The sequence below is a fragment of the Rhinoraja longicauda genome, chromosome 23 (genome assembly GCF_053455715.1).
Source record: "Rhinoraja longicauda isolate Sanriku21f chromosome 23, sRhiLon1.1, whole genome shotgun sequence".
NCBI classification, from domain to species: domain Eukaryota; kingdom Metazoa; phylum Chordata; class Chondrichthyes; order Rajiformes; family Arhynchobatidae; genus Rhinoraja; species Rhinoraja longicauda.
The window spans coordinates 6,906,268-6,924,673 of record NC_135975.1 but is presented as its reverse complement, the minus strand read 5'-3'; the positions used below and the strand labels follow the sequence as shown (position 1 = coordinate 6,924,673).

Genomic DNA, 18,406 nt, shown 5'->3' with positions numbered 1-18,406 from the left:
GTCCCCATTTTTTAATTCCCTTTCTTGCGATGTTGCAGTCCCTGTTACTGGGTGGCACAGTGACACACCCGGGATAGCCACTGTCCTACAATGCCAGGGACCCGGGTTCAATCCTGACCTTCCATAGTGTCATAGAGTCATACAGCGTTCAAACAGGCTCTTCAGCCCAACTTGCCCACGCCGACCAACATGTCCCGGCTACACTAATCCCACCTGCCTGCATTTGGCCCACAACCCTCTAAACCTGTCCTATCCTTGTACCTGTCTAATTGTTCCTTAAAAGTTGCAATAGTCCCTGCCCCAACTACCTCCTCTGGCAGCCCGTTCCATACACCCACCACCCTTTGTGCGAACATGTGGGATGGGACATGACTATGGGACGTTCTCTCCTTGAGAGGTTCCTCAGGAATCCTGGCTTCCTCCCACATCTCAGAGATGATCATTTAATTGTGAATCCAAGGAACTGCAGATGCTGTTTTCCAACCGCGCTAGAGTTGTTGCTTCTGTGAGTGCATGGCTTTCTCCGGGTGCTCCGGTTTCCTTCCAATTACGTGCGGGTTTGTAGGTTAATTGGCTTCTGCCAATTGCCCTTAGTGTGCAGGATGTGAAAGTGGGATAACGTGGAACTCATGTGAATGGGTGATTGTTGGTCGGTGTGGACTGGGTGGGCCAAAGGGCCTGTTTCCACACTGTATCTCTGACCACAACAATAAACGAAGCATCAGCATAAACAAAACAAAAAAAGACACAAAGTGCTGGAATAACTCAGCGGGTCAGGCAGTATCTCTGGACGACGTGGAAAGGAAAGGTGACATTTCGGGTTGGGACCCTTCTTCAGATGGATGATAATTTGATTGGCCACTCTTTGCTGACCCTAGTGTGTGGGTGAGTCTGAGGGTAGTTGATGAGTTAGTGGCAATAATTAATATAAGAAGATAACTGCAGATGTTGGTACAAATCGAAGGTATTTATTCACCAAATGCTGGAGTAACTCAGCAGGTCAGGCAGCATCTCAGGAGAGAAGGAATGGGCGACGTTTCGGGTCGAGACCCTTCTTCAGACTGATGTCAGGGGGGCGGGACAAAGGAAGGATATAGGTGGAGACAGGAAGATAGAGGGAGATCTGGGAAGGAGGAGGGGAAGAGAAGGACAGAGGAACTATCTAAAGTTGGAGAAGTCGATGTTCATACCACTGGGCTGCAAGCTGCCCAGGCGAAACAGCACCTCATATTTCGCCTGGGCAGCTTGCAGACTGACGCTGAAGAAGGGTCTCGACCCGAAACGTCACCCATTCCTTCTCTCCTGAGATGCTGCCTGACCTGCTGAGTTACTCCAGCATTTTGTGGCGATAATTAATGATGAGAATGATGTGGGTCCAGTGTAAATGAGTGCTTTATGAACTTCCCAGAGACCTCATGATGGCACTGTACAGGAAAATCTCCACCATGCATATTAGCTATCAGGTCCTCTCCTTGAAATCCTTCCACAATCACTGAGGGCACGATGATTAGAATCACATGACTACATTGTTCTCGGCCTCGAAAATTCATTAAAATCAGCTGGATGAGTTTCAGCACACGGCGTGCTGTGCTTCCATTACAGCGCGTTTAGTGCCACTGTCATGGTGGACCTCCAGGCACCTGTATTTACACAGAAGGCCGTTGATGTTGCGGGTGTCTGGAAGAGAGCACTGCTGTTTGTACGGGAGATGCGGACTATTTGTACAGAATGGGGATGTTGTGCAGAGAGAGGTTGCACTGTTTATACAGGATGCGTGGAGCCATTTGTGGAAGCATTCATTATATGGGGGAAGAACAATGCCTTGATATTTATGTCCATCCGTGTTGCCAGGCAACACAGTAATGGCTCTCCCCGCTCTGTGCTATCAACTCTTCCTCTAAGTGCAACGCAGCTTGCAAAGTTCACGTGGGGTTACTCAGTGGCCTCCAATACATTATAATTCTATAGTATTTGGCAGGACTGAATTGCCCACTGTTGCACAGTGTGTACTCACGGGCTACAGTAGAAAAGGATATACATTTAGCTCATAGAGGTAGATTGTCTTCCGTTAGACAGTGATGCCACACAGTGTAAAGGAAACAAAGATCACACATTTAGTCTGAAGAAGGGTTCCGACCCGAAACGTCGCCCATTCCTTCTCTCCGGAGATGCTGCCTGACCCGCTGAGTTACTCCGGCGTTTTGTGTCCCTCTTTCATACACATTTAGCTCGCAGTCAAGCGATGAGCTCACTCATCACTGGCTTATGTTAAATATCCAGGTGCTCCTCAACTTACGATGGTTCGGCTTACGATATTTTGACTTTGTGACTGTGTGGGTTTCCTCCGGGTGCCCTGGCTTCCTCCCACATCCCAAAGATGTGCGGGTTTGTAGGTAAATTAGCCTCTGTAAAAATTTCCCGTAATCTGTCGGGAGTGGATGAGAAAGTATCTCTTAGGTAAATGAAAGTAAAAGATGCTGCCTGACCCACTGAGATACTCCAGCACTTTGTGTCTATCTTTGGTATACACCAGCACTTGCAGTTCCTTGTTGTTATTATATGTGTACTGTCTGGTGGCCGAACTACACGGCTGATTACACAGGCTTCAGTTTTGCTACCCAGGTATTAAGTGCTTGGTGGGGTTGAGAAACCATGTGGCCCAACTTTCCTACAGAGGTGGTATTTCTGAAAATGCTTCCTTTGCTAAAGGCACATTGCCTCTCTGAGATTTACACTTTGGAGATACGGCGTGGAACAAAAGGCCCTTCGGCCCACCAAGTCCGTGCCGACCAGCGACCACCCGCGTAAACACTAGTTTTATGTCCTCCACACTCGGGCCAATTTACAGAAGGTAATTAAATTACAAACCTGCACGTCTTTGGAGTGTGGGAGGAAACCGGAGCACCCGGAGAAAACCCACGTGGTCACGGGGAGAACGTGCAAACTCCGCACAGACTGCACCCGCAGGGAGGAATCGACCTGGGTCTCAGGCGCTGGATAGTGAAAGGTGGGATCTCAGTGCTGTCCTGATAAAGCGTGCGCGTTGGTGTTGACTCGGGCCTGAGATGAATGCTGGGTTGCCCAATACGCACAAACGTCGAGACAGCATCAACCGTTTCCCTGGTCAGGGCTGGATTGTCGAACCTTCACACAGTCTGAGAGAGTGCCGTGTGTTGGCTGACGACACTTTAATCTGGATGTTCCAAGCGGCAGAAGCAAATTTCACGCTGCGGTGATCAACATTAATCCCCCAAGATTAGGAAGGGTCACCTTACGACGAGGTAGAAGGGTGCTTTCGGAAGGGCAATAGACAATAGACAATAGGTGCAGGAGGAGGCCATTCGGCCCTTCGAGTCAGCACCGCCATTCAATATGATCGTGGCTGATCATTCTCAATCAGTACCCCATTCCTGCCTTCTCCCCATACCCCCTGACTCCGCTATCCTTAAGAGCTCTATCCAGCTCTCTCTTGAATGCATTCAGAGAATTGGCCTCCACTGCCTTCTGAGGCAGAGAATTCCACAGATTCACAACTCTCTGACTGAAAAAGTTTTTCCTCATCTCAGTTCTAAATGGCTTACCCCTTATTCTTAAACTGTGGCCCCTGGTTCTGGACTCCCCCAACATTGGGAACATGTTTCCTGCCTCTAACGTGTCCAACCCCTTAATAATCTCGGTTTTGACATTGGTCTATTTGGTTGCAGGTTCAGTTTCTGACAATGAAGGACCTTGGCAGAGCAGAGAGACAGACAAAGGTCACCATAAACAACTTCCACGGTTCCTTTACCACCGTAAAATGCACCAAACCATTTCATTGTTTACTCTTAGTGGGATACAGTAACGATCATTATTAGACGAGTAGCGAGGGATCGAGATCATTGACTGCTGGTGTGAATCCCACTGTGGCAGCTGGGAAATTTAAATGCTAGTTATAAAGTACATTTGGATTTTTTTCTTAGAAAGCTTTAACAGACAACTGCAAGCAACTGCAGATACTGGAATCTTGCGTAGGACACACAGTGATAGAGTAGCTCAAGGTATAAGAAAATAACTGCAGATGCTGGTACAAATCAATTTATTCACAAAATGCTGGAGTAACTCAGCAGGTCAGGCAGCATCTCGGGAGAGAAGGAATGGGTGACGTTTCGGGTCGAGACCCTTCTTCAGACTGATGTCAGGGGGGGCGGGACAAAGGAAGGATATAGGTGGAGACAGGAAGATAGAGGGAGATCTGGGAAGGAGGAGGGGAAGGGAGGGACAGAGGAGCTATCTGAAGTTGGAGAAGTCGACGTTCATACCGACGTTCATAGAGTAGCTCAGCAGGTCTGGCAGCATCAATGGGGCACATGGAGTCTAAAGAAGGATGGCACCCCGAAGCGTCGTCTATCCATGTCTTCGAGAGGTGCTGCCTGACCCGCTGAGTTTCTCCACCACTTTGTGTTCAGTGGACAGTGAGAACTGGCCAGATTGTTCTGTGCCATTGGGCTCATGGATGACCGTCAGGGTCAGGACATTCTGCTGTCCTTACCCCCATAAAGTGTCTCCAGACCTGTCAGTGGGTGGCTGGCTTTTTAATTCATGGGTACTAATGTCGGGTCATCAATGATGGAATTGCAAGCCACGCGCCATCTTGCGAACGACACACAGGGAGAAGAGGAGCTACAAGGAAAATGAAGCCCAGTTCACTGCAGATTCTGCATTACGAAATGGGACACAAAGCGCTGGAGTAACTCAGCGGGTCAGACGACATCTCTGGAGAACATGGATGAGAATACGTTTCGGGTCGGTTCCCTTCTGTAGACCCCTGAAGGAGACCTTCCGAAGAAGGGTCCTGACCTGAAATATCACCTATCCACGTTGGTCTTTGAGATTCTAGGGTGACCCTCGGACTATCCTTGATTGGACCTTTCTGGCTTCACCTTGCACTAAACGTTATTCCCTTATCATGGACCTGCACACTGTAAATGGCTCATGTGTTGTCTTTCTGCCGACTGGTTAGCACGCAACGAAAGCTTTTCACTGTCGCTCGGCACATGTGACAATAAACCAAACTGAACTGAGATCCATTTCTTTTCTGACTGGTGTGGGGAACATAAAGATCTGGCCAGACATCAGGATGAGGGGACGATTATCAATGGACGTTAAATTTCAGTGACTTAATCTGCTCCCAGCCATTCCTACAAACTACATCCCAATGATCTGCCTGAAGAAGGGTCCTGACCAGAAGCGGTACCTATCCATGTTCTCCAGGGTTGCTGCTTCGCCCCTTAAGTTGCTTCAGCTCTTTGTGTGACATCCGTGTGAACAAGTAAAAGAAACCCTGAGATGGGGTGATCCCTGGGGACTGGAGTCACTGTTTATAAATCTGATTCCAGTCCACAGAGTGTAGACTGTACTTTAGCCTTTAGACTTTAGAGATACCACGTGGAAACAGGCCATTCGGCCTACTTTATACGCGCCGACCAGCGAGTACTATCCTACACACTAGGGACAATCTACAATTTTCAGAAGCCAATTACCCTGCAAACCTGCGCGTCTTTGGAGTGTGGGAGGAAACCGGAGCACCCGGAGAAAACCCACGCGGTCACGGGGAGAACGTACAAACTCCGCACAGACAGCGCCCGTAGTTAGGATCGACCCTGGGTCTCTGGTGCCGTAAGGCAGCAACTCTACCGCTGCGCCCATGTGCCACCCTCAGATCGTATGTAAGATCATGTAGATCTTAATTTTCATTTGGAGTTCCCTTCTAAATAATTATAACCCAAGAATTACCTTGCCAGTGCAGCAAATAATCAAAGAAATGACTGATGGAAACTATCATTTTTCCGGCCTTGGAAACTGAAGACATCTCGAGCTGCTGCCCTTACGCATAGTGTCGGAAGGAACTGCAGATGCTGGTTTAAACCGAAGATAGACACTAAATGCTGGAGTAACTCAGCGGGACAGGCAGCATCTCTGCAGAGAAGGAATGGGTGACGTTTTGGGTCGAGACCCCTTTTCAGACTGATGTCAGGGGAGAGGGAGGTACATGGATAAGGAAGTGTAAGGTGTGAAAATGGGGCAACGGGAATGGAGATCAAGAAAAATGTAGAAGAGATCATTGTTAGTGGGAGAAGGTAACAACAACAAAGCAAACAGAGATAAAATGTAGTCGGAGACAGTAAGACTGGTCGGAGAACTGGGAAGGGGGAGGGATGGAGAGAGAGCAATAACAAGGGTTACTTGAAGTTAGAGAAGTCAATGTTCATACTGCTGCCCAAGCGAAATATGAGGTGCTGTTCCTCCAATTTGCGCAAGACCTCACCTTACCTGACGCTCAGAGAGTGTGTCTCTCTGTCCACTGGGGAAATGTTCCAGACGGCTAGCCTTGAATAACTGGAGCTGACAGTCGGGTTTGATGTTGTTGTTGTAATCATTGCGGAGTCTAGGCGTGAGGCCAGAGACCCATTGTGTGGGACACCAGCGTGAGATGAGCTAAAATGGCCCTGAGCCACTTCGGAGCAGTGCTTCTCCAGTTAGTGGCTCTTCCAGTGCCAATACCAAGCACTGCTTTAAAAAAGCTGGCAGTCATTTATAAATGGATGCTTCACGTGTAATCAATAAAGAGAGGAGCCAACGTCATATTTAATCACAGTACGGCCACAACAGATTGGGACTGCCCCACCCCTGTGTATGAAATGCTGGAGTACGTTCTCTCCACAGTAAATAAAAGTTACCCAACCTATAAAAAGTAATCAGTTTGCCCCGGTTTGGCCCGTTGTACGAGGTTTTGTTTGGTTTGGCTTAGTTCGGTTTAGTTTCGGAGTTCTGTGAGACACTCCCTCACTGCTCCTTCTCTGTGATTCCTGCTGCTCTATCCGTGTTCTCCGTAGACGCTGCCTGACCCGCTGAGTTACTCCAGGACTTTGTGTCCTTCAGTTTCAGGACGGGATTGGTTTTGAACCCACAGGTTTCTGGCTTAGAGCGGAATCAAAATGGCACTGACAACAAAACCTACCAAGCACATCCTCCTCCCAGGTCTGAAGAAGGGTCTCGAACCGAAACGTCACCCATTCCTTCTCTCCCGAGATGCTGCCTGACCCAGGGCCGTCTTAACGCATGGGCCTGATGGGCACTTGCCCGGGGCCCCACGAGCATAGGGGCCCCATGCTGATCTGTGTATGTTAAGTGACTTGCAATAAATAAATACTACTTTAAAAATGTAGGTTCAATAAGTGCTTTTTTCGCAACATTTTCGGTCCCTAAGTGCTTCTCACAGCGATCTGTAAGTGCTTTTCGCAACAATGTAGCACCCTAAGTCCATCGCTAAGTGCTTTTCGGTAAGTGCTTTTCGCCGGCACGACAGGGGGGGGGGGGGGGGGCTGGTAGGGAAAGGGGGGTGGGAGAGAGTAACGGTAGGGGCCCCAGTACACTGCTTTGCCCGGGGACCCATAATGCTGTAAAAACGGCCCTGGCCTGATCTGCTGAGTTACTTCGGCATTTTGTGAATATACTCTTCCCAGGTACCTTCTTCCTTCTTTCCACTGAGTTACCAGGAGGTGGCGGAGATCGGTAAAGGGAAAGGCGGTGTTACAAGTTCCAGGAGCCTAAAGGCATCCCTGTATCTCTAAAATAAACTTAACTAAACTATGCCTATGAAACCATAAGACAAAGGAGCAGAATTAGGCCATTCAGTTGATCGGGTCTGCTCCAGCATTCAATCACGGCTGATCTGTTTTTCAATAGACAATAAACAATAGGTGCAGGAGTCGGCCATTCGGCCCTTTTAGCCAGCACCGCCATTCAATGTGATCATGGCTGATCATTCACAATCAGTACCCCGTTCCTGCCTTCTCCCCATACCCCCTGACTCTGCTATCCTTAAGAACTCTATCTAGCTCTCTCTTGAAAGCATCCAGAGAATTGGCCTCCACTGCCTTCTGCGGCAGAGAATTCCACAGATTTCCTTCTCAACCCCATTCTCATGTGTTCTCCCTCCAAACCTATCCAATCCATGTACCTATCTAACTGTTTCTCAAATTTTGGGATAGCCCCAGGCTCAACTACCTCCTCTGGGAGCTCGTTCCATACACCCAGCACCCTTTGTGTGAAAAAGTTACCCCTCGGATTCCTATTAAATCTTTTCCCTTTCATCTTAAACTTAGGTCCTCTGGTCCCTCGATTCCCCCACTCTAGGCAAAAGACTGTGCATATACCCGATCTATTCCTCTCGTGATTTTGTACACCTGTAGAAGATTACCCCTCATCCTCCTGCACTCCAAGGAATAGAGTTCCAGCCTACTCAACCTCTCCCTGTAGCTCAGACCCTCTAGTCCTGGCAACATCCTCATAAATCTTCTCTATACCCCCCTATCTAGCTTGACAACATCTTTCCTTTAACACGGTGCCCAGAACTGAACACAATACTCTAAATGTGGCCTCACCAACGTCTTATATTCTGTGAGTTGAGGATCCTTGGTAAAAGTGACAATTGTTACTTGGCTGAAGTTGGGGAGAAGTACTCATATTACAGAGCTCCTCAGATTGGAAGCAGTCTTCTTTCACCAGCATTAGCATCTTGCCATAAGTAAGATGCAAAATAACTGTCTTCATGTTAAATGAGCCTTCCTTACGTTTTAGATTTGATGTAGCCCTGCTGAAATTGGCACAGAGCTCCCCAGCCAATTTTAAGCCTGAGCTGTTTGGGATTGCGTCCATTCCACTGAGTTATGAAAGAATGAATATTTCTCTACATACTTGAGAAGCACCTTTCAAATCGTGAAGCCGTTTGAAACCACGTTATACATAATGAAATGCCTTTTGCAGTGTAGTCATTGACGTGGTGTCGGAACAGTGGGAGTTAATCTGCTCCCAGCCATTCCTCCAAACTACATCCCAATGATCTGCCTGAAGAAGGGTCCTGACCAGAAGTGGTACCTATCCATGTTCTCCAGGGTTGATGCTTCACCCCTTAAGTTGCTTCAGCTCTGTGTCCTTTTTTTGTCAACCAGCATCTGCAGTTCCTTGTTTTTACAATGTTTCTGAGAGTTAAGTTAGCACCAGGCCCAAAAGAGCAAAACTCTCCTGCTTTCCATTTTGCATCCTCTATATTGTGGCACGCTGTTGCGCAGTGGTAGAGTTGCTGCCTTTACAGCGCCAGAGACCCGGGTTTGGTTACTGACTACTGAAGAAGGATGAGAGGAGATCTTATCGAAACGTATAAGATTATTAAGGGGTTGGACACGATAGAGGCAGGAAACATGTTCCCAATGTTGGGGGAGTCCAGAACAAGGGGCCACAGTTTAAGAATAAGGGGTAGGCCATTTAGAACTGAGATGAGGCAAAAAAAAATCAGTCAGAGAGTTGTGAATCTGTGGAATTCTCTGCCTCAGAAGGCAGTGGAGGCCAATTCTCTGAATGCATTAAAGAGAGAGCTAGATAGAGCTCTTAAGGATAGCGGAGTCAGGGGGTATGGGGAGAAGGCAGGAACGAGGTACTGATTGAGAATGATCAGCCATGATCACATTGAATGGCGGTGCTGGCTCGAAGGGCCGAATGGCCTTCTCCTGCACCTATTGTCTATTGTCTATTGTCTACTTGTGCTGTCTGTACGGGGTTTGTACGTTCTCCCCGTGACCGTGTGGGTTTTCTCCGGGTGCTCCGGTTTCCTCCCACACTCCAAAGTCGTGCAGGTTTGCAGGTTAATTGCCCCTGGTGTGTAGGAGAGAATTAGTGTATGGGTGATTGCCGGTCGGCATGGACTCGGTGGGCTGGAGGGCCTGATGTCACATCACCAAACTCAACTGAGTTAATCTTCCTGGATGTACAGATGCTGCTTCGGATCAATGTGTCATCCCAACTTCTGGATGACGCAATTCTTCCATGTTGCTGAATTGAAGTGTTGGCTTAGCTCAATAGACAATAGACAGTAGGTGCAGGAGTAGGCCATTCGGCCCTTCGAGCCAGCACCGCCATTCAATGTGATCATGGCTGATCATTCTCAATCAGTACCCCGTTCCTGCCTTCTCCCCATACCTCCTGACTCCCCCGTAGTTCAGTTTAGTTTAGGGACACAGCGCGGAAACAGGCCCTTCGGCCCACCGAGCACGCGCCGACCAGCGATCCCCACACACTAACACTATCCGACGCACACTTAGGGACAATTTACATTTACACCAAGTCAATTAACCTACAAACCTGCACGTATTTGGAGTGCGGAAGGAAACTGAGGATTTCAGAGAAAACCCACGCAGGTCACGGGGAGAACGTGCAAACTCCGCACAGACAGCAGCCGTAGTCAGGATCAAACCCGGGTCTCTGGCGCTGTAAGGCGCTGGCTCACGTCTCCTGCTAACCCCATGGCCAAGTTTCCAGCTGGCGCTCTGTCTGTCGATGGGCACATGAGGAAGCTGAGCTCAGCCTGTATCCACGTTACCATGGTTTCAGCATGAGGTGACACCTCAGGAGAACAAGGGAAGAGAGCTCGGTTCATATCACATCGCCTCTCCCCCTTAAACCAATCCCTTCAATGCGGTTACCATCAGCAAAGGGATTACTAAATACAAGGCTACAGATACTGTGGCACAGACTTTCATAAATCCCAACACAAGATCTATTCTAAATCAGATTCGGCCAGAAGTGAATTTGCAAATCATTTTGCTCCACTGTTTACAAATCATTACCATTTCCAATCTTGGAGCTTTAAACCTTGCTGCGTTTAATCATTATTCACAAAAGTCACTTGTTAGATCAGATCTTTTTAACTTCAAAACCTCCATCTCATCATCTGCATTGCCTAAGTCTCCAATTATCATTCATTCCCATCCCTCGATGCTGGCTTAACTGAAGGCCCATCTGTCTGTGGAAGTCGAGAGACCGACTCAGGCCAACATTCGACAAGCAGGGGATTTTTCCTGGTGTTCCCAAACATCTTCCCCCTCTCACTCAACCAGCATTCCCAAAAGCAGTTGGAATATTCATTCCCCTCAATGCCGATACCGTGTGTAACCACACTCATTGCACCTCTAAACAAGACCCATTTAAATTAAGTTGATGAAGAGTCTCGACCTGAAACGTCACCCATTCCTTCTCTCCAGAGATGCAGCCTGTCCCGCTGAGTTACTCCAGCATTTTGTGTCTATCTTCGGCTTAAACCAGCGTCTGCAGTTCCTTCCTACAGCAAATTAAGTACATGATGTGCTTGAGATGTTTCTAAGGAACAAAAAAAAAGGAAGAATTGCTGATTCTCCTATTAGTTCAGATTGGATCAAACCTTTGGAACAAATTATGAACTGCAGATATGCATGTTTAAACCAAAGATAGACACCAAAAGCTGGAGTAACTCAGCAGGTCAGGCAGCACCTCGGGAGAAAAGGAATAGGTGACGTTTCGGGCCGAGACCCTTCTTTAGACCAGAGGTGACGTTTCGGGTCGACACCAATAGACAATAGGTGCAGGAGGAGGCCATTCGGCCCTTCGAGCCAGCACCGCCATTCAATGTGATCATGGCTGATCATTCTCAATCAGTACCCCGTTCCTGCCTTCTCCCCATACCCCCTGACTCCGCTATCCTTAAGAGCTCTATCTAGCTCTCTCTTGAATGCATTCAGAGAATTGGCCTCCACTGCCTTCTGAGGCAGAGAATTCCACAGATTCACAACTCTCTGACTGAAAAAGTTTTTCCTCATCTCAGTTCTAAATGGCCTACCCCTTATTCTTAAACTGTGGCCCCTGGTTCTGGACTCCCCCAACATTGGGAACATGTTTCCTGCCTCTAACATGTCCATCCCCTTAATAATCTTATACGTTTCGATAAGATCTCCTCTCATCCTTCTAAATTCGTTTCGGGTCGACACCCTTTCTGAGACGTCAATTGGCACAGTTTACATGTCAGCCAAAGGTTGCAAGGTTTTAAGAACAAAGCGCTGGAGGGACTGAGAGTACGTAGCCCCAGTATTTGTGGCTTTGCAGGTAACACTCTCTTCACTCACAGTAACCACGTCTAAAGGATTGTTCTAAGGGGGAGTGGCGAGGTAATATGGTGCATGCTCTCCCTCTTTACTCCCCTGAGGTGGTGCCTCATTCTGCAATCATGGTCACTGGGAGGGGGAAAGCTCAGCAACGATTCGGATCGGGACACCTGAAGAAGAGTCCCGACCTGAAACGTCCTCTGTCCTTTACCCTCCACAACGCTGCCTGGCCTGTTGAGTTCCTCCACCACTTTGTTGTTCATTTAAATTGAATTGATTGAAAGACACAGCAAGGGAACAGGCCCTTCGGCCCACTGAGTCCATGCCGACCATCGATCACCACATTCCACTAGTTCTATGTTATCCCACTTTCTCGTCCACTCTCTACACATCAGGGGCAATTTATAGAGGCCGACTAACCTACAAGCCTGCGCGTCTTTGGGATGATTGAGGAAACCGGAGGAAAGCCACTCGGTAATAGGGAGAACGTGCAAACTCCACACAGACAGCACCTGAGGTCAGGATCGAACCCGGGTCTCTGGCACTGTGAGGCAGCAGTTCTACCAGCTGCGACACTGGGCTGCCTTATTTTCCTCGTGATTCCAGCATCTGTCATCTCTTGTGTCTCCACTGCTTCACTGCTGACTGGTTAGCACGCAACAAACACTTTTCACTGTACCTCGGTACACGTGACATTAAACTAAACTGGACGTTGCAAAGTTCAAATCCTCAAGCCGACATTTCAGGTCTGAGATCGGTACAAAAAGCTGGAGTAACTCAGCGGGTCAAGCAGCATTTCTGGAGGAAAGGAATAGGTGATGTTTTGGGTCGAGACCCTTCTTCAGAGGCCTGAGTCCTGAGTTGGCATCATATGGGAAACCTGCATTCAATGGGTCAATAACACCCTCAGTAACAGCCCCTCTCGTGGTTTTAGATTTTAGATTTACTTTTAGAAATACAGTGCGGGCACAGGCCCTATGGCCCACTGAATCCACACCGACCAGCAATCCTTGCACGTTAACACTATCTTACACACACTGGGGTCAGTTTTCACTTATACCAAGCCAATTTACCTACATACCTGTATGTCTTTGGAGTGTGGGAGGAGACTGAAGATCTCGGAGAAACTCCACGCGGTCATGGGGAGAACGTACAAACTCCGTCCAGTACAGCGCCCGTAGTCAGGATCGAACCCGGGTCTCCGGCGCTGCAAGCGCTGTAAGACAGCAATTCTACCGCTGCGCCACCGTGCCGCCCTTGGTTGGTAAAATGGATGGTGGGGTCAAGGAAGGGACTTTCAAAGTACATAATGTTCACCTGTAAACCCTTTCCAGTTCTCCCAATGACCAGGGCCGTCTTTACAGCATTATGGGCCCCGGGCAAAGCAGTGTACTGGGGCCCCTACTTAGGGTGCTACATTGTTGCGAAAAGCACTTACAGATCGCTGTGAGAAGCACTTAGGGATGGAAAAGCAAAGCACTTAGGGAGCTAATTGTTGCGAAACAGATCGCTGTGAGAAGCACTTAGGGATGGAAAATGTTGCGAAAAAAACACTTATTGAACCTACATTTTTAAAGTAGTATTTATTTATTGCAAGTCACTTAACATACACAGATCAGCATGGGGCCCCTATGCTCGTGGGGCCCCGGGCAAGTGCCCATCAGGCCCATGCGTTAAGACGGCCCTGCCAATGACAAGTGTGCAGATATAAAAAGGCCTCTGTTTAAAATTATATATAATATGCGCACACATAATATGAGAACAAATAACTAATTCTAACATTAATATTAATTCGGTAAATTTTAATAATATCTGTTTGCAATATCCACTTTCCTCAAACTCTGTTGATTATATTCAGTAATTCCTGATTTGTATCTGGCCTTTGTTAGGATTCAAAATTAATAAATCATAGTTTTATTCTGATATTGATGAAAAACTGAGTTTAATTTTGAAATGTACTTGATTATATCCTTGAATGTTTAATCAGATGTTGCAGCAGAGAGAATTTGTTTTGGTGTAAGGGACGGTTTTTCTCTCTCAATTTCCGTAGCCTTTTCTCTGCACTTCCTTTGTTTGCCTCTGCTGTGATCTCTTTTACTGCTCTCTTTATCACTCCTGTCCTCTGTATCTTTACACATTTTTCTCCCGATGTTTATTTTCCTGGTTTACATTTTCTTTACATTTGTCCCTTGGTCTGTGTGCTAACTTCAAAATTAGTGCTTGTACTTCACCAGTTCGTAAGTGATAGGAGCAGAATTAGGCCACTCGGCCCATCAAGTCTACCCCGCCATTCACTCGTGGCTGATCTAACTCTCCCTCTCAACCCCATTCCCCTGCCTTCTCCCCATAACCTCTGACACCCGTAATAATCAAGAATCTGTCAATCTCCGCCTTAAAGATATCCATTGACTTGGTCTCCACAGCCTCCTGTGGCAATGAATTCCACAGATTCATCTCCCTCTGATTAAAGAAATTCCTTCTCATCTCCTTTCTAAATGCACGTCCTTTTATTCTGAGGCCGTGCCCTCTGGTCCTAGACTCTCCCACTAGTGGAAACATCCTCTCCACAGCCGCTCTATCTGAGCCTTTCACTATTCGGTAAGTTTCAATGAGGTCCCCCCCCACCTGCATGCTTCCAAACTCCAGCGAGTACAGGCCCAGTGCCATCAAACATCACTGTGTTGTCCATCATTAACTCTGATCGATGAACTCATGAAGGCTTCCCTTACATTGATTAGTGCGGGCATCAGCCATGATTGAATGGCGGAGTAGACTTGATGGGCCGAATGGCCTAATTCTCCTCCTATCACTTATGACATATAGACAATAGACAATAGGTGCAGGAGGAGGCCATTCGGCCCTTCGAGCCAGCATCGCCATTCAATGTGATCATGGCTGATCATTCTCAATCAGTACCCCGTTCCTGCCTTCTCCCCAAACCCCCTGACTCCGCTATCCTTAAGAGCTCTATCTAGCTCTCTCTTGAATGCATTCAGAGAATTGGCCTCCACTGCCTTCTGAGGCAGAGAATTCCACAGATTCACAACTCTCTGACTGAAAAGGTTTTTCCTCATCTTCATTCTAAATGGCCTACCACTTATTCTTAAACTGTGGCCCCTTGTTCTGGACTCCCCCAATATTGGGAACATGTTTCCTGCCTCTAGCGTGTCCAACCCCTTAATAATCTTATACATTTCATATGATGTAGATGAAGCAGGGTGGCCCCTAGAACTGATTCCACGCATGAAAGTGCACCGTGAACCTCACTAAACTCCAGGCTTGCGCTCGGCAGACAAGGCAGGTCTAGCAGACTCGATATACCACAGCTTCAAAGGATCACCTGCCCAGTGGGAGAGGTTTAATCTGGCAAATTGAGATAATGCAAGGGATGATTGAACAGTGAGATTTAGAGCTTTAATACTCTGGATTTATAAATAGGTCAGTAAATAAAGAAAGGATTTGCTCAATTGAATCTAATAAAATCTGATTTAGAAAACATTAGTCTTCATCAAGGTATTTGGAACTCCTCGTCTTTCAAGGAATATATTTGAGTAATATTTTCATGCCTGCCGTTGTTTTAGCTGGGAACAAGCATAAACTGATACCATGGGCGGGGGAGTTTCAACCGATGGGGTGGCACTGTGGTGTAACGGTAGAATCGCTGCCTCACAGCGTCAGAGACCCAGGTTCGATCCTGACTATGGGTGCTGCCTGCATGGAGTTTGTACGTTCTCTCTGTGACCACGCTGGTTTTCTCTGGGTGCTCTGGTTTCCTCCCACATTCCAAAGACGTGCAGGTTTTACATGTTAACCGGCTTCCATAAAATTGTCCCGAGCACGATAAATTTAGATTTAGATTTTTAGATTGAGAGATACAGCGCGGAAACAGGCCCTTCGGCCCACCGTGTCCGCGCCGCCCAGCGATCCCCGCACACTAACACCATCCTACACCCGCTAGGGACAATTAAAAAAAAAACATTTTCCCAGCCAATTAACCTACAGACCTGTACGTCTTTGGAGTGTGGGGGGAAACCGAAGATCTCGGTGAAAACCCACGCAGGTCACGGGGAGAACGTACAAACTCCGTACAGACAGCGCCCGTAGTCAGGATCGAACCTGAGTCTCCGGCGCTGCATTCGCTGTAAGGCAGCAACTCTACCGCTGCGCCACCGTGCCGCTAAAGTTAGCATTCGGGTGGCTGCTGATCAGTGCGGGGTCGGCGGGCCGAAGGCCCTGCTTGCTCCCTGCGTCTCTGTGTCTCTAAAGTCTAAAGTAAAGCAGCAGAGTTGTGAAGGAGAGACGACGAGACGAGACGCGTGCAGGGAAATGGGTAGCTGCTGGGGAGTGAAGCAGGTAGAGGGCGCGGGGCTACAGGGAAGAGGTGGGTCAATGAGCCAGAGAGGAACGGAGAGGAGAGGGGCGAGAGTGTGGGGTCAGGGAGGACCAACGACTGGGAGAATGGATAGCATCGTGGGGACAGAGAGAGAGGGGAAAACATGATGGAGCGAGAGGAGGGAGCACTCCCCTGAGGTGTCCCCACCATCTCCTCCCCCCCTCTCCAGTGGCTTCCCTCCAGGAATTCTCACCCACCCTTCCCTCAGTGGTCCCTGGACCACTCACTCTCTGCCTCCTGTGGGGAGCACAGTAACCCACCCCTCCCAAGGTGTTTATGGACATCTCCATCGGTGGCAAGCCCGAGGGTCGCATTGTGATGGATCTCAGGGCCGATGTTGTCCCAAAGACTGCAGAGAACTTCCGTGCCTTGTGTACCCGGGGAGAAGGGTTTTGGTTACAAGCGCTCGACTTTCCACCGGATCCTGAATGAATTCATGTGCCAGGGCGGTGACTTCACGGCACATAATGGCACTGGAGGAAAGTCCATCTGCGGGGAAAGATTTGCTGATGAGAATTTCACCCCGACGCACACAGGTCCAGGTATCCTCTCCATGGCCAATGCTGGACGGAACACAAACGGTTCCCAGTTCTTTATCTGCACCGTTAAAACTGATTGGTTAGATGGCAAGCATGTTGAGTTTGGTTCGGTGGTAGAAGGCATGGATGTTGTCAAGAAGATGGAAGCTACCAGTCAGCAGGATAAAAAAGTCTCAAAATCAAGCAAACCTATCCCTGTTGTCGTCACTGATTGTGGAGAGTTGTCCTAAAGTACTTGAGTTTGCGAGCATGCAGTTTAAATAAAGTATGATCATTTGTCAAAACCCCCCCCCCCAAAAACAAGGTATGCCCACCTCTCCCGGTCTGTTTCCAGCATGGACCCATAGTCAAGAATTGACATCGGAGGTCAATTGGATTTGGCAGATCAGGTTTGTGGGTCCCGTCGATGAATAGCAGCTGCGTTAGGAGCTGCCTTGTCAATCGCTGGGAATGATAGTGTCGGAAGGAACTGCAGATGCTGGTTTACACCAAAGATAGACACAAAATGCTGGAGAAGCTCAGCGGCTCAGGCAGCACCTCTGGAGAAAGAGAATAGGCGACGTTTCAGGTTGGGACCCTTCTTCAGTCTGAATCCTTCTTGAGGCTAAAGAAGGGTTCCGACCCGAAACGCCACCCCTTCCTTTCCTCCAGAGATGCTGCCTGACCCGCTGAGTTGTTCCAGCATTTTGGAGCCAGTAATACATATTATTCTGGGAATTGTCGAGTTTGATGTCGTTTATTTTTGTTTGGTTTAGTTCATTGTCACGTGTACCGACCGAGGTACAGTGAAAAGCTTTTGTCGCGTGCCATCCGGTCAGCGGAAAGACAATACACGATTACAATCGAGTCATCCACAGTGAACGGGTACATGATAACGGGAATAACGTTTAGTGCAAGATTAAGTCCAGTAAAGTCCGCTCAAAGATAGTCCGCGGGTCGCCAGTGAGGTGGGCTGTAGCTCAGGACTGCCCTCCACAGGTTGGGAGGATGGTTCAGTTGCCACGGAGACAGACTAAGTGAGAGGGTAGAAGGTGTAGGTGTATTCAGGGGTCTTCTTATCTCATGTAGAATCGATGTGTCCTGCTCTTTAAAGGAAGGTTTGATCATGCTCTGACAAGAAACTACTTATGTCAATATTGATTCCACACTGATCTACTTTTTCAACAAACGACTGCTCTCTGCTGTCTCGTCTACAACTGACGTGCGGGTCCTGCTGAGATCTAGTGAGGCCTTGCCTCTATTTGCCTAATTTCATCAGGGCGGCCCAGCGGTAGAGTTGCTGCCTTACAGCGAATGCAGCGCCGGAGACTCAGGTTCCATCCTGACTACGGGCGCCGTCTGTACGGAGTTTGTACGTTCTCCCCGTGACCTGCGTGGGTTTTCTCCGAGATCTTCGGTTTCCTCCCACACTCCAAAGACGTGCAGGTATGTAGGTTAATTGGCTGGGTAAAATGTAAAAATTGTCCCGAGTGTGTGTAGGGTAGTGTTAGTGTGCGGGGATCGCTGGGCGGCGCGGACTCGGTGGG

The 18,406-nt window shown here is 48.3% G+C and overlaps 1 protein-coding gene and 1 pseudogene across 1 annotated transcript in view; both read left to right on the top strand.

Annotated features, from left to right (window-relative positions):
- LOC144604743 (peptidyl-prolyl cis-trans isomerase-like) overlaps positions 1-17,110 on the top strand; it is a 33,854-nt pseudogene extending 16,744 nt beyond the window's left edge.
- plxna4 (plexin A4) overlaps positions 1-18,406 on the top strand; it is a 242,459-nt gene that overhangs the window by 20,934 nt on the left and 203,119 nt on the right. The window lies entirely within an intron of this gene.